The following is a 12,442-nucleotide window of genomic DNA, read 5'->3' as shown; positions in this document are numbered from 1 at the left end:
ATACTTGCTATATGTTATACGTTTTTTTGAGGGATAATCATTTAAACACACATTTTCTGCTTTTATCAAATTAAGGGCCCATGTGGCGCCTCCTAAAAAAAATAACCTGCTATGAGGAGTCACCATGTATTGTCACATGCGGATGTCTGCGGGTCCTGCAACTTTTAAAGCACATCTGCACACTCTGTTGCTGAGACTTAGTACTCACAGCTGAGGTGACGACTCTGAATGGTTTCCCTCCCAACACCATCACTAAATACTACATTGCGAAGAGATCAAAAGAATAACGTTTTTCAGGAAGGGTTCACAAGTAGATGGCACAGGCTGCCTGGGCCTGTAAATAATCTAATGAATCTGAAACTCCAGGTCCTTAGGAGCCCCAATTTAATATAGGTCATGGAATATGCAAGAATAGGAGCTAAGGGCTGAGAGTAACTGAAGAACCTTAACATAGGCAGAAGACAGAGGCACATGGTGGAGGAAGGACATGAAGCACAGAAGTGATACCTAGGGATAAAGTCAAAACATAGATGGGCAGGAAAAGAAAACCTGGAGTGAAGACGAGGATAGAGATGCAAAATGAGGGTAGTCAGAAAGACCTGGAGGGAAGCTAGGGACTAAGATTCACGGTGAACTAGGCAGGAGCCCAGAAATTAGACAGATTAAGAGGGGTTGCATAAAGATCTAGAGGAAGGTTGTGGGCAAAGACATGAGGTGAAGGGGAACAAGACTACCTGTAGTGGAGTAGATCAGGTCTATGAATAAGTTCCTGACTCTAAAGCCTATAGATTAGTTCTATTCCTGGATTTGGCACACAGCACAATTATGTGATTGTGGGTAAATTGTAAATGCATGAAATGTACTAAAAATGTACAAAACCCCACTTTATATATACTGTTACAAATAGCCTCTCACCTGCCTGTAGGCATACTGGTCTCACTTACGCTTTGGCTAGGTTCACAATGTACAAGTACTGACACATACTGATGATAGATGCACCAGGATAAGCGGCAGAAAAACTTGAGAGACTATATGGTCTGGCTTTGACTCGTGTACACACAGGCATGAACAAATATGCAGATTGTCTGTGTCTCATTCCTAACCTGTCTCCTATGACTGCACTCTGCTTTTTATATCTCAAATTGGTGGTATTCCGCCCCAGGTTACGAAGGCATGTTGCACTGTGGGGCTTGTGGTTTGTCTTTTAACACTTTACTTATGAGTTCAAACCCCCAGAATGCAAACAAAAGTTGACTAAAATGCCACAACATACCGAAAGTAGCATATGTCAGCTGTGCTTTATAATTTTACAAAGACTCATTTCAGTTCATTTCACAAACTGCATGTTTCACATGTAAAACCAAAAGCAAACACTGGTCACATGTTTTGCGAGGGTTCACACTTTCAGTCACTTCATGCATTAAAACTAGTGGTGGCAATGCAAATCATTTTTCTTTTGTGTAGTGAAAATTTGCATGCCGAGCATCACAACAAAGCAACAGAGAAAGCAGCAACAAAACCTTCCCTAAAACAAAGAAAGGGCAGGTGACAGTAGCAGGATCAATATCAACCAATTTTCGCACACATACAGAGCAGGTCCAACGCAATTAGCTAACACAATAAAGAGGAAGTGGGGGGCTGCTGTGCGCGCTCCATAAGCAGGCCTGAACATAACAGATGTACAAAGCTGAAAGAAACAGCCAAACCTTCTATTAAATTACCATATGATCAGGTGCTCATATATGACCACGAAACTTTACTTAGAATGGTTTGCTTTATCAGTGGGTCCACATCGGCACTGAGAAGCATCCAGGAAGGTTACCATTCAATGGTTGTGCAGGTTCTAAGTTATGGGCCCCTAACTGGGTAAAGTTATTTCCTCTCATGTAAACATTCATGTTCTTCTTTTGCTAAACTGTTACACTTTTATTAAAATGTTATGGGTAAGCTAATAATGTTTTTAATGATGTCCCCCTACAACAACATGAAGAACAAGATAATCAAGCAATGGACCCTGCTTATTTTATCCATGAATATGTTTCAGCATTCACATTTTTCCTCGAAGGGGTCTTGTGCCTTCCCCAGAAATACAGGTATTTCATATAAAATATTGTTAAACTCCGTTTCATAGGGCATCTTAGGCAAGTGTATTCAATATATCCAAAATAGATATATTTATTTCATGATTGGGCAATAACAGTAGCAAAAACCTTTTTCGTGTAGCACTTAAACCCTGAGCAGAAACAGTGCAAGCCTTACCCTTAAAAGAACCGATACAGCTAAGGCGGCAGCAGAGGCATGAGTATCCTTCATCACAAGACAGGCACAATTTCACAAAAGCAGAACAGGAGGTTGAGGCTTCTCTTACATTACTCTTAAAGCATGGAACAACCTCCCACTACACATCAGAGCCCGATCCTCTCTTCTTGAATTCCATAAGATTTTAAAGACCTGGCTCTTTGCCTAGTCTTCTCACCCATGTACAAGCTTCACACACCTGCTCAGTGCTGGGATATCCTCCCAAGTGATAGTGCGCTATGAAAATACCCATAACATAATGGATTTTGCAGCAGCGGTGCACGTTTTACTTCCTCACAGAAGAGGTACAGAATGACGGTTGCACAGCAATCTTCCCACAGAATGCAGCAAGTGCTATCATCCATTCCATGCAAAAGATCTAGCAGGGTAGGCTAGTACAAGCTTTCATCCCTCACAGAACATAAACCTTCACAGTCTTTCCCTAGCCTGCCTTGGTACATCGCTGGAGATGAAGACCTTAAGGTTTTGTCTTCAACTAGAGAAGTCCAAATTTACTGGGCCTAGCAATTCTGATGTATGGCATAGCAAGTAAATCTCTTGAATAGGCTCTGTCAGTCATTAAAATTTCTGTACAACAGCTGTTCTAGAAAAGCTGTGTCACTGGTCTGTCTGTTAATATACCAGCTCTGCAGCCTCTAGGTATTACTTAGAAACATATTAGTGTATATCTAACATCCCATTTACTATGTACATGCGCACTGTGATATTGGATCGGGTATTGTTACAGTGAAACCAAACCCTTTCTTCGTATCGTGTGAAGATTACTCATTTGACCAATGTTGAGAAATGGAGCAATCACGGAGTGGGCAATACCCACAACGGATTATTTTAGATTCCTTCTTAAATAGATGTTGGGGTAGTTTGTTTTTATATTGAAAAATATTCTTGTGTGATACTATGCTTCCCTCTTGTGGGCAGGCGTAGAATTTCTGGCAGTATTTTCTATCACCAGAAAATGTTTTTAAAAAAACGACTTTGTGAATTGCCTTTTGTTTCGCTATTGGATTAAATAATCTAATTACGAACCAGAATTTCATATGTATGTTATGAAAAAAGAAACAAGTGCATTGGCTTACTAAAAAGAACTGAAATTCGTGCAAACTCGTATTCAGGTGGCACCATATTCAAACAACTATGAACTGCATATGCCTATGATGATAAATATTTTTTTCAAATTATGTGTATATTTCTAGTTATGTATAGTTTCTTTAGAAAATATGTATTGCTACTATGTCATAACAATAAAATACACACACACACTCTTTAAACCTATTTTTACTGATGGTTCTAATTATGTATTGTATGTGCATATGTGTGTGTATTCATGTGTGTATATATATATATATATATATATATATATATATATATATATATATATATATATATATGTATATATGTTGTTTCTGTGCTTGGCATGTTCGTGGGTCATTGCATGGCTCCTGGGTGGGTTGTATACTAGATATCTATGAATTCCTGCTCTTATCTTATCACACTTATCTACCCATCATCATATGTCATGTCTCTATCAAACTATCCTCCATTCTCACTCTGACTCATCCCAAATCCTTTCTACTACTTTAATCTCCTAAATAAATCTGCCTAAGCTCTACCCTCTTCTTCCACATCTAACTCACCAAACCTCACTCTACTACCGTGACCTTCAAACCCTACTAAATTCTCCCGCATTTATCTCACCCTGCTACTATGCTCTCCCTAACCCTTCCACATACTCTTCCCTCCTTCATCCCCCTTTACTCATCCCAAGCCTTTGGGTTGAGTAAATTAAGGATATACTCCCAATTAACACTTCTGGATTTCTTTCCTCCTCCACCCCTCCATTACTCCAGTCAATCTAACTAACAAACTCTCATATCCACAGCTCAAATTAACTCATAATAATACTAAAACTGTACTCATTATTTCCCGATACTAATCCATCACTAATTCTTGTTGGGTTCCAGAGCAGCGTGCTACTCACCGAAAAGCGCTTCGACGCCTCATCAGGGGTAGAAAGCACTATATAAATACAATTACAATACAATACAATATACATTTAAGGCATGATTGAAATGTAGCTTGCAGACATCTCTGTAGAGCGGGTGCTTAACTCACTGACAGGAATGTATAGGTGAGTGAGTGAATGAATATTCAAGAGACCTGCTGTTTGTGTAGATTCTTTGATTTTCCAAATATTGAAAATTAGTATCCAGCTAATAGGTCACTGTTATTTGGAGTTGCCCATCAAAAGTCTAAGTAACTATGCTCTAGACAAGCACAGTTGCGCATCGTTATAAAAAGGCTTCGCATGTGCATGCATCAGGTGTTGTTATTACAGAAAGTGCCCCAGGCCAACAGGCATGTGGACCCAATAGTGCACCCCCAGAGCACTTTGGCATTACAGAAGGGACAGCAAAAACTTGTGCGGCACCCTTCTGTAATACAGACAAAGCTAGAGCACATGTAGCTCCAACACCATCTCAAGAGGGCATTCCCTCATTTGCATGGAGATACTCGCCTGCAAAGAGATCTCTAATCCAGGGATGTGGAATTCCTATCGCCCGGGACATCTTGTTTGGGGTCAAGGGCAAGAAGTTTTTATGTTTACTTTGTCCTTGGGACAAGTAGTCCCAACCCTCTGCAGCACAAACCCTTTGGCTGCTTGTTTACAGAGAGTGGAACTCTCTGCAGTTGAGGTAATGTGTTTCCAAAAGATAATGCTGTTCGAACTTGTATTTATGGTTCATTATTTGAAAGCCTTCATTATTAGGGTGAGTGCTGTAAATAAATGTTTTAAGGTCATACTTCACTACTGACGTTAGTTCCAGTACAAAAAAAAAAAAATGTGTGTACACATGTTTGAAAAGTTTAGGCTATGAGGCTAAATATAATGCTCCCAGAATGCTCTCTGATTAGATGCAAATGAAGTGTCATTTAGTAAAATGTGTTGATGCATGCTAGTATTTCCCAAAAATATTTCTAATGGAAAATCATTGTAACCATTTTCAGCACGAATATGGGAAGCATGAAAATAAACAAACACTGACAAAGCCAACTGATCTGACATATTTTTATAAGTCTTTTAGTTTCATCAATGCCTGTCTTGTTTTGACATGGCTTTTGTAACACTTTATTGTTGTGGGAGCTACCAGGCCCTCAACATTGTAACAAACACTGGCAAAAAAAAAACCACAAAGTTTTTGAACTCTAAAAGCACACGTTGCCACCAGTGGCATAACAAAGGCCCCACAGCCGCCCTCCAGGGGGCCCCTTCAGCACAGCACCTGCCCTGAGTGCAAAGAACATGGAGGAGCCCCCTCTCCAGACTCAAAGGGGCACCCTCCAGTTTCATTACGTCACTGATTGCCACTGTATTTCCTGACACTGAACAAAACTACTTTGTGTGCCAATATGCTCCTTGTGGAAGAGCAGAATGCGATCATTAACAGTAAAGCCAGCCGAAAGAGAGAGAAATAGAAGTTTAATAAAAACAAAATGTCTTTGTTAACACCAGACCTAATTAGGGACCAAGACCCACATGTAGGTAGCTTTTCGCATGTCGCAAACAGCGACTTTCGCTGTTTGCGACGTGCAAAAAGCACATTGCGATGCACAAACCCAGTTTTGCGATTCAGTAACCTGGTTACCGAATCGCAAAACGGGTTGTCACAATTAGGAAGGGGTGTTCCCTTCCTAACTGCGACTCGCAGTGCAATGTAGGATTGTTTTGTGACTGCGGGCGCAAACCATTTGCAGTTTGCACCCATTTCAAATGGGTGCTAACACTTTTGCAAAAGGGAAGGGGTCTCCATGGGACCCCTTCCCCATTGTGAATGTCACTGTAAACATTTTTTCAGAGCAGGCAGTGGTCCTGCGGACCACTGCCTTCTCTGAAAAAATGAAACGAAAATGTTTAATTTTTTGTTTTTGTAATGCATCCTGTTTTCCTTTAAGGAAAACGGGCTGCATTACAAAAAAAAAAAAAAAGAAACTGCTTTATTGAAAAGCAGTCACAGACATGGTGGTCTGCTGTCTCCAGCAGGCCACCATCCCTGTGAGGGCCGCTATTCGCAAGGGGGTTGCAAATTGCGACCCACCTCATGATTATTCATTAGGTGGGCATTTGCAAAGCCCTTGCGAATCACAGATGGTGTCAGGGACACCATCCTACATTCGGATTTGCGACTCGCAATTTGCGAGTCGTAATTCTGAACCTACCTACATGTGGCCCCAAATTCTTAAAGAAAGTCACAAAAGTGCACCCATGGTATATGTCGTACCCCTATAAAATATTTGTGAACTGTATTTTAGCATGGGTAAATACGATGTGTAGATTTGCTCATGTGAAAATCTACTGTATTGAGCATTTGCAAGTTCATTTTCCCTCCAGCCACTTTCTTCCCAACCCTGGAAGAAGTTCTAATTCTGCCATTGTCAGGAGTAAATGTCCAACCTTTCTTATTATGGGAAAATATTAGAGAGAAGCTGGGGAAAATCTTTAAAACATGCAGATTAGTAGGTTTGCAGACTCAAAGGCATTCCAGCCCTGGAACTATTGCTTACTGCTTCCTCCAGCCCCAGTATGCAGATCTGCAGAAAGGTGGCAAAATAAGGAAATTGCTACAGTAGGGATTGAAATTGCAAGTATTCAAGCCCTACTATGGTAGTAGCCCTGGCATAATCAGAGAGGCTATTATCAGAGCTCTTACATAATGAGATTGCTGCCATAATTTGTCGCCACACTACATGGCACCAAAGGGACAAGTAGATCTTTTTAAAGGACAAGTAGATTTGAGAAGCAGCCTGTCCCCTTGACAAGTAGATATTTTAATAAATTCCACACCCCTGCTAATCCCTCTTCAAAGTGCAAGTGTGTGCCGTCTGCACATTGAAACATGGAGTGGCTTTGAAGCAGCTCCGTAATATTTCACTTGAATGTTCTGCCCCCAGGGTAGCACAAGTGTGCGGCTGTCCTGAAGGCAGCGCATTCAACATAATGGGGCCCACTTACCCTGTTTTCCCACAGCGCTCCTGTTTGAAGGTGCACCATGTTGCAAACAGGAAAAGTGTGTTGCCTATGCATAATAAGGGCCCAGGTGTTGTGCAATTCTAGCCCTGGTGCTCCACCTGTTTAAAATGACGAAGGATGCCAACGGGCACCATTAAAGACTATTAAGCCCAAGGGAAGAGAGGCTTTTGTAAAGCGCATATCCTTAACTCTGATATTTCAAGTCCCTTTCATGTGTGATAAAGAAAAACAAGCAATGGCAAAGCCAATAGGTCTCAACTATGCAAGAGATATTGGCTTTGCCAATGTGTTTTAGCCATTATGTACACCAGTTTAGAAGCTGCTGCTCAGAAGGCTAAATGTTAGTGGCATAAAGGAGAGTGTTGTAGAGTGGAGTGGCGAACAGTGGAGTAGAGTGGCAAAGAGTGGAGTGTGAAGTACTGGACTGTCATGGAATGGAGTACAGTGAAGTGGTGTCAAGGGTGGGTGCAGAGTGGAATGAAGTGTTGTAGAGTGGAATGGAGTGTCAGAGGAGAATGCTGTACAGTGGATTGTCATAGACTGCCATAGGGTGTAAAAGGGTCGTGGAGTAGAGTAGAGTTGTAGAGTAGAGTGGAGTGGAGTGAAGAGTGGAGTAGCATAGAGTGGAACAGAGTGGCCTAGAGTGGGAAGGCATAGAATCGAGTGACGTATAGTAGCATAAAGTGGATCATAATGGCATAAAATGGAGTGTCAGCATGGATCATCTGATTGGAGTGGCCTAGAGTGAAGTGCCATAAAGTGAAGTAGAGTGGGGTGGCGTAAAGTGGAGGGGCAGAGAGTAGAAATGAGTGGCCTAGAGTGAAGTGGTGTAGAGTGGAGTCAATTGTCAAAGAGTGGAGTACAGCATCTTAGAGTGGCGTGGCGCACAATGGAGTGTCAACATGGAGCGGCCTAGAGTGGAGTGGCCTAGAGTGAAGTGGCATAAAGTGGAGTAGAGTTGTAGAATGGAATGGCATAAAGTTGAGTGGAACTCAGTGGCCTAGAGTGAAGTGGCGTAGAGTGTTGTAGAATGTAGTAGGTGGCCGAAGAGTGAAGTGGCGTAGAATGGAGTAAAGTAGAGTGTCAGAAGATAGAGGAGTACAGTGGAGTGGCGTAGACTGGACTGGTGTAGCTAAGAGGGGAGATAAGTGGAATGGAGTGTCAGAGTGGCATAAAGGGCATTACGAGCCTTACGATGGTGGTCAGGATCACCGCTGCTGTGGCAGTCCTACTGCCACATTAAGACCCTGGCAGTCACACTGCCAGGGTACCGCTATCTCTGCCGGGATCAGTGATCCCAACCGGCTGGTGGTGGAGGAGGTCGGAATCAGCCAGGGCGGCACTGCATGCAGCACCGCCCCCGCTGATTACGACCTGGTTCTATGCTAGCCTTTTCACGTTGGTTTTACCGACAGGAAAACGCTGGTGGAGAACAGGTGCAGGAGGCCACGGGGAGGCCTGCCCTGCCCTGCCCATGCACTTGGCATGGGCAGTGCAGGGGTCCCCCTGCCCAGCATCCTCACAATGTTCACTATGTGCTGTGCAGACAGTGAACATTGCAAGGGTGCTGGTGCTCCCTGCAGGCGACAGCACTTCCGCCGGCTCAATTACGAGCTGGAGGCAATGCTGCTGCCACTTCCCAGCTAGGCTGGCAGGCAGAATCCAGGTCCGGCGAGGAGGTAGCCAATGTGGCAGCAACCTCCCCGTTAGAAGTTCAGCAGACGGGTCTTCCTGCCTGCCAAACTCCTGATTAGGCCCAAAGTGTCATGGAGTATCGTACAGTGGAATGTCGTATAGTGCAGAATCATATAGTGGAGTGGCCTACAGTGAAGTGGTGTACAGTTCAGTGTCCTGTCGTAGAGTGGAGTGATACAGAATCAAGCAGAGTGGAGTAGAGTGTCATAGAATTGAGCACAAAGAGTGGAGTATGCATGGCATGGTGTGCTAGTGCACTGTATTTACAGACAACACATTTTCAATTGAGATGACCATTACATTAGCACATACAGTTTTACTGATAAAACTATACATTACACAAACAATAATGTGTGAAAATGGGATCACCTAGTGTAGTGATTTGTTTGATTGTATTAATATTTGTTTCCACCACACTTCTGAATTACAAAAAAACTGTGCTTCCTTTATGCTTTCTTAATTCTGATATATTCTGGAATAATTCCACAGTTTATTTAAAGACATTTACATTTTGTTGTGTGCTAGAAAGAAACCTTTTCTTTCCCAGTACCCGCAACATTGACTCATAAATCCTCTCACTTTGAAGTCAGAGAAAGAAAGTAAACACCAAACTCTCTCGTAAGATAGTGCCTGACATCTGTCCTCTGTCTTTAAACACGCAGCAAATGAGACAAGATAAGAACAAAATGTAAAGGCCTGTTTCCAGAAAGCGAGGACTCGTGGAAGAATACAAGGAACAATGGTGAACAAACCTTTTTCCTTGGCAGGGACGAAGACATGTTAGGCAGCCTAAAAGAAATAAAGCCAGCAAATAGAAAGCCAGAAAATGTGAGATACAAACCACAAAGCCAATGGTAAGCAATGGGCTGAATGCATTCCCAGGAAAGCTTTCTGAATGCCCACAAGATGTATTTTCACAACCAGGTAGTGCTGTCTTATAGGCTTTAACCTAAAACAGGCGGCTTGGCGAAACAGATTATTTGCCTACGATCACATCATTTGTTCAAACCAGGACCGATCCCATATCAGTTTCACAATGTGTAGTTCAGCTATTAGATGTGTATCTCCGTCTGACATTAAAGATTAATGTGTTGTCTTTATCAGAGCATGGATGGCAGGCGGAAACACGTTTAAAAAAAAAGTTTTATCTAGTGCTGGTTGTGCCAAAGAACATAAGGGTGAAGTCGGTTACACTGTTTTTTTGACCACAGGGATTTTCTCATTCTCAAGATGTTGATGTAAGGTCAAGATTCCAAACTGGTTTCAGGGGTGTGGAATTTAATAAAATATCTACTTAACCATGGGACAAGTTGCTTCATAAATCTACTTAGCCTGTAAAAAAAAAATCTACTTGTCCCTTTGGTGCCATGTAGTATGGCGACAAATTATGGCCACAATCTCATTATATAAGAGCTCTAATAATAGCTTCTCTGATTATGCCAGGGCTAATAATATAGTAGGGCTTGAATAATACTAATTTCCTTATTTCGTCACATTCTGCAGATCTACATACAAGGGCTGGAGAAAGCAGTAAGCAACAGTTCCAGGGTTGGAATTTGAGTCGGTGCAAGCCTACTAACTTGCAAGTTTTAAGGATTATCATCAGGTTGGAAACTTACTCCGGACATGGGCAGGATTAGAAGTTCTTCCAGGGTTGGGAAAAAAAAGGGTGGAGGGAAAGTGGACTTAGACACTCAATAGATTTTTGCATGAATAAATATACACATGAATATTTGCTTGTGCTAAAATAAAATTTGCAAATATTTTCTAGGAATATGATTTCCTGTTCTACTTCTGTAAATTCTTGTGAATTCATTAAAGCCATAATTTTGCACTAATGCAAAGACATATAACATGGGTGTACTTCTGTGACTTTCTTTAAGAATTGGGCCCCTAATTAAGTCGGGCATTAACCACGGCCTTCTGTTTTTATTAAAATTGTATTTCTCTCGCTATCCATCTATCCGCTGGCTTTACTGTGAGTGATACCATTCTGCCCTTTCACAAGGATCACATTGGCACACAAGGTAGTTTTGCTTGGTGCCAGGAACTACTACGTCAATGTGTACTTTTGGAGACCAACATTTTTAGGTCGAGCCTAGATACTGCTTCCACTGTCAGGTGATCTGTTGTATGTGCTATGTGGTGTTTAACCCTTCCCATCGGTTTAGATTTCTCTACTTGTTTGTCTTTTAAAAATCCTTGCTTGTCTTTCCGGTCCCAAAAGTGGTTCACACCCCTGAAGTACCACCCAAGGACTTGTTGGCTTCCGCGTTTCCCTACTTAACTTTCTGTTCAGGAACTTTTTTTTTTTCCTTTTAATTCCAATTCGCTTTTCCCTGGCTAAGCACCGCACCCGTGAGGTCCTGTTACATGGCCCTTTTAATGTGCACACATTAGATCCTCAGTAGGCAACTTGTAAACAACTTTAGAGAGCACGTCTGCACCACCAGACACACTCTCTGCAAGCCTGTGTTTTTTTTAGCTGCCCTCAATCATTTCACTACGAGGTGTGCTAACCACAGACCGGCACCTGTGACAAATGACATGGTGGCTCCGAGCGTGGTGCTGATGGGGACCAGTGGGCTGGTGACCTGCTCCCCGCAGGAGAAAGTGTTAGGTTCTGTTGTGCTTTGTAGAGCACTCATGAGTGCTGCTGGCATTGGTATACAGAAGTTTGTTAGCGTCAACCCACTGAAGCCACTCTACTTTACTCGCCATGACCCACGCTAGTGCTGCGGGCACTAAGCAACTTTGGCATTGTTCTGCACCATATCCTGTGGAAAAGGAGTGACACTAAAACATTCGTTAATTTTCTTACTTAAATACTTCTGCTGCATTCCGGTCCCCTCCTTTCCAAAAGCGGAGGCGGCCATTGGTTTGAGTTGAGAATTACTGTAACTCCCTTAAAAAGAGCAGCTTCCTCTTCGGAACATCTTGTTTTCCAGCGCTTATACAGGAACTTGCAAATCACAGTATGCTCTCTAAAGGGAGCTCAGTTTTTCACCAAGGCCGTAGCTGTGACATCAACTTCCCCTTACACTTGCCCCTCACACTTCCCTCAGCCCTAGACCAAACTGAACTGGCCTGTTCCCACTTCAGTCTGCCTCTTATTTACCTATTGTTTCTCCCTGACTGATGGTGCAGCGTTCCTGGAGACCCCACCACAGAGGCCGGTCGGTAATACGAGTGAGCCGTTGTGGGAGTGCTGGTTCTATCAGCTAATCCCCAAAGCAGTCAGCCAGTGTTGATATTTCTGAGTACGGAGGACTGTACAATGCCCTTGCTATATTTTGTTCAGTTCACATCTTCCTTGCTGGTCTGTGACTGATGTCTTTGAAACAGGCAGCTTGCTCCAATTGCTCCTGCAGGGTGATAGCTGTTGCCTAGCAGACGCCTGGA

The 12,442-nt window shown here is 42.6% G+C and overlaps 1 protein-coding gene across 2 annotated transcripts in view; it reads right to left on the bottom strand.

Annotated features, from left to right (window-relative positions):
- The window catches only part of LOC138299676 (dehydrogenase/reductase SDR family member 1-like), a 235,436-nt gene that overhangs the window by 209,970 nt on the left and 13,024 nt on the right, over nt 1-12,442 (bottom strand). The gene's annotated exons all lie outside the window — the stretch shown is intronic.

Source organism: Pleurodeles waltl, chromosome 6 (genome assembly GCF_031143425.1).
Source record: "Pleurodeles waltl isolate 20211129_DDA chromosome 6, aPleWal1.hap1.20221129, whole genome shotgun sequence".
NCBI classification, from domain to species: Eukaryota; Metazoa; Chordata; class Amphibia; order Caudata; family Salamandridae; genus Pleurodeles; species Pleurodeles waltl.
The sequence above is the reverse complement of the archived record's forward strand: the minus strand, read 5'-3'. Positions and strand labels throughout refer to the sequence as shown.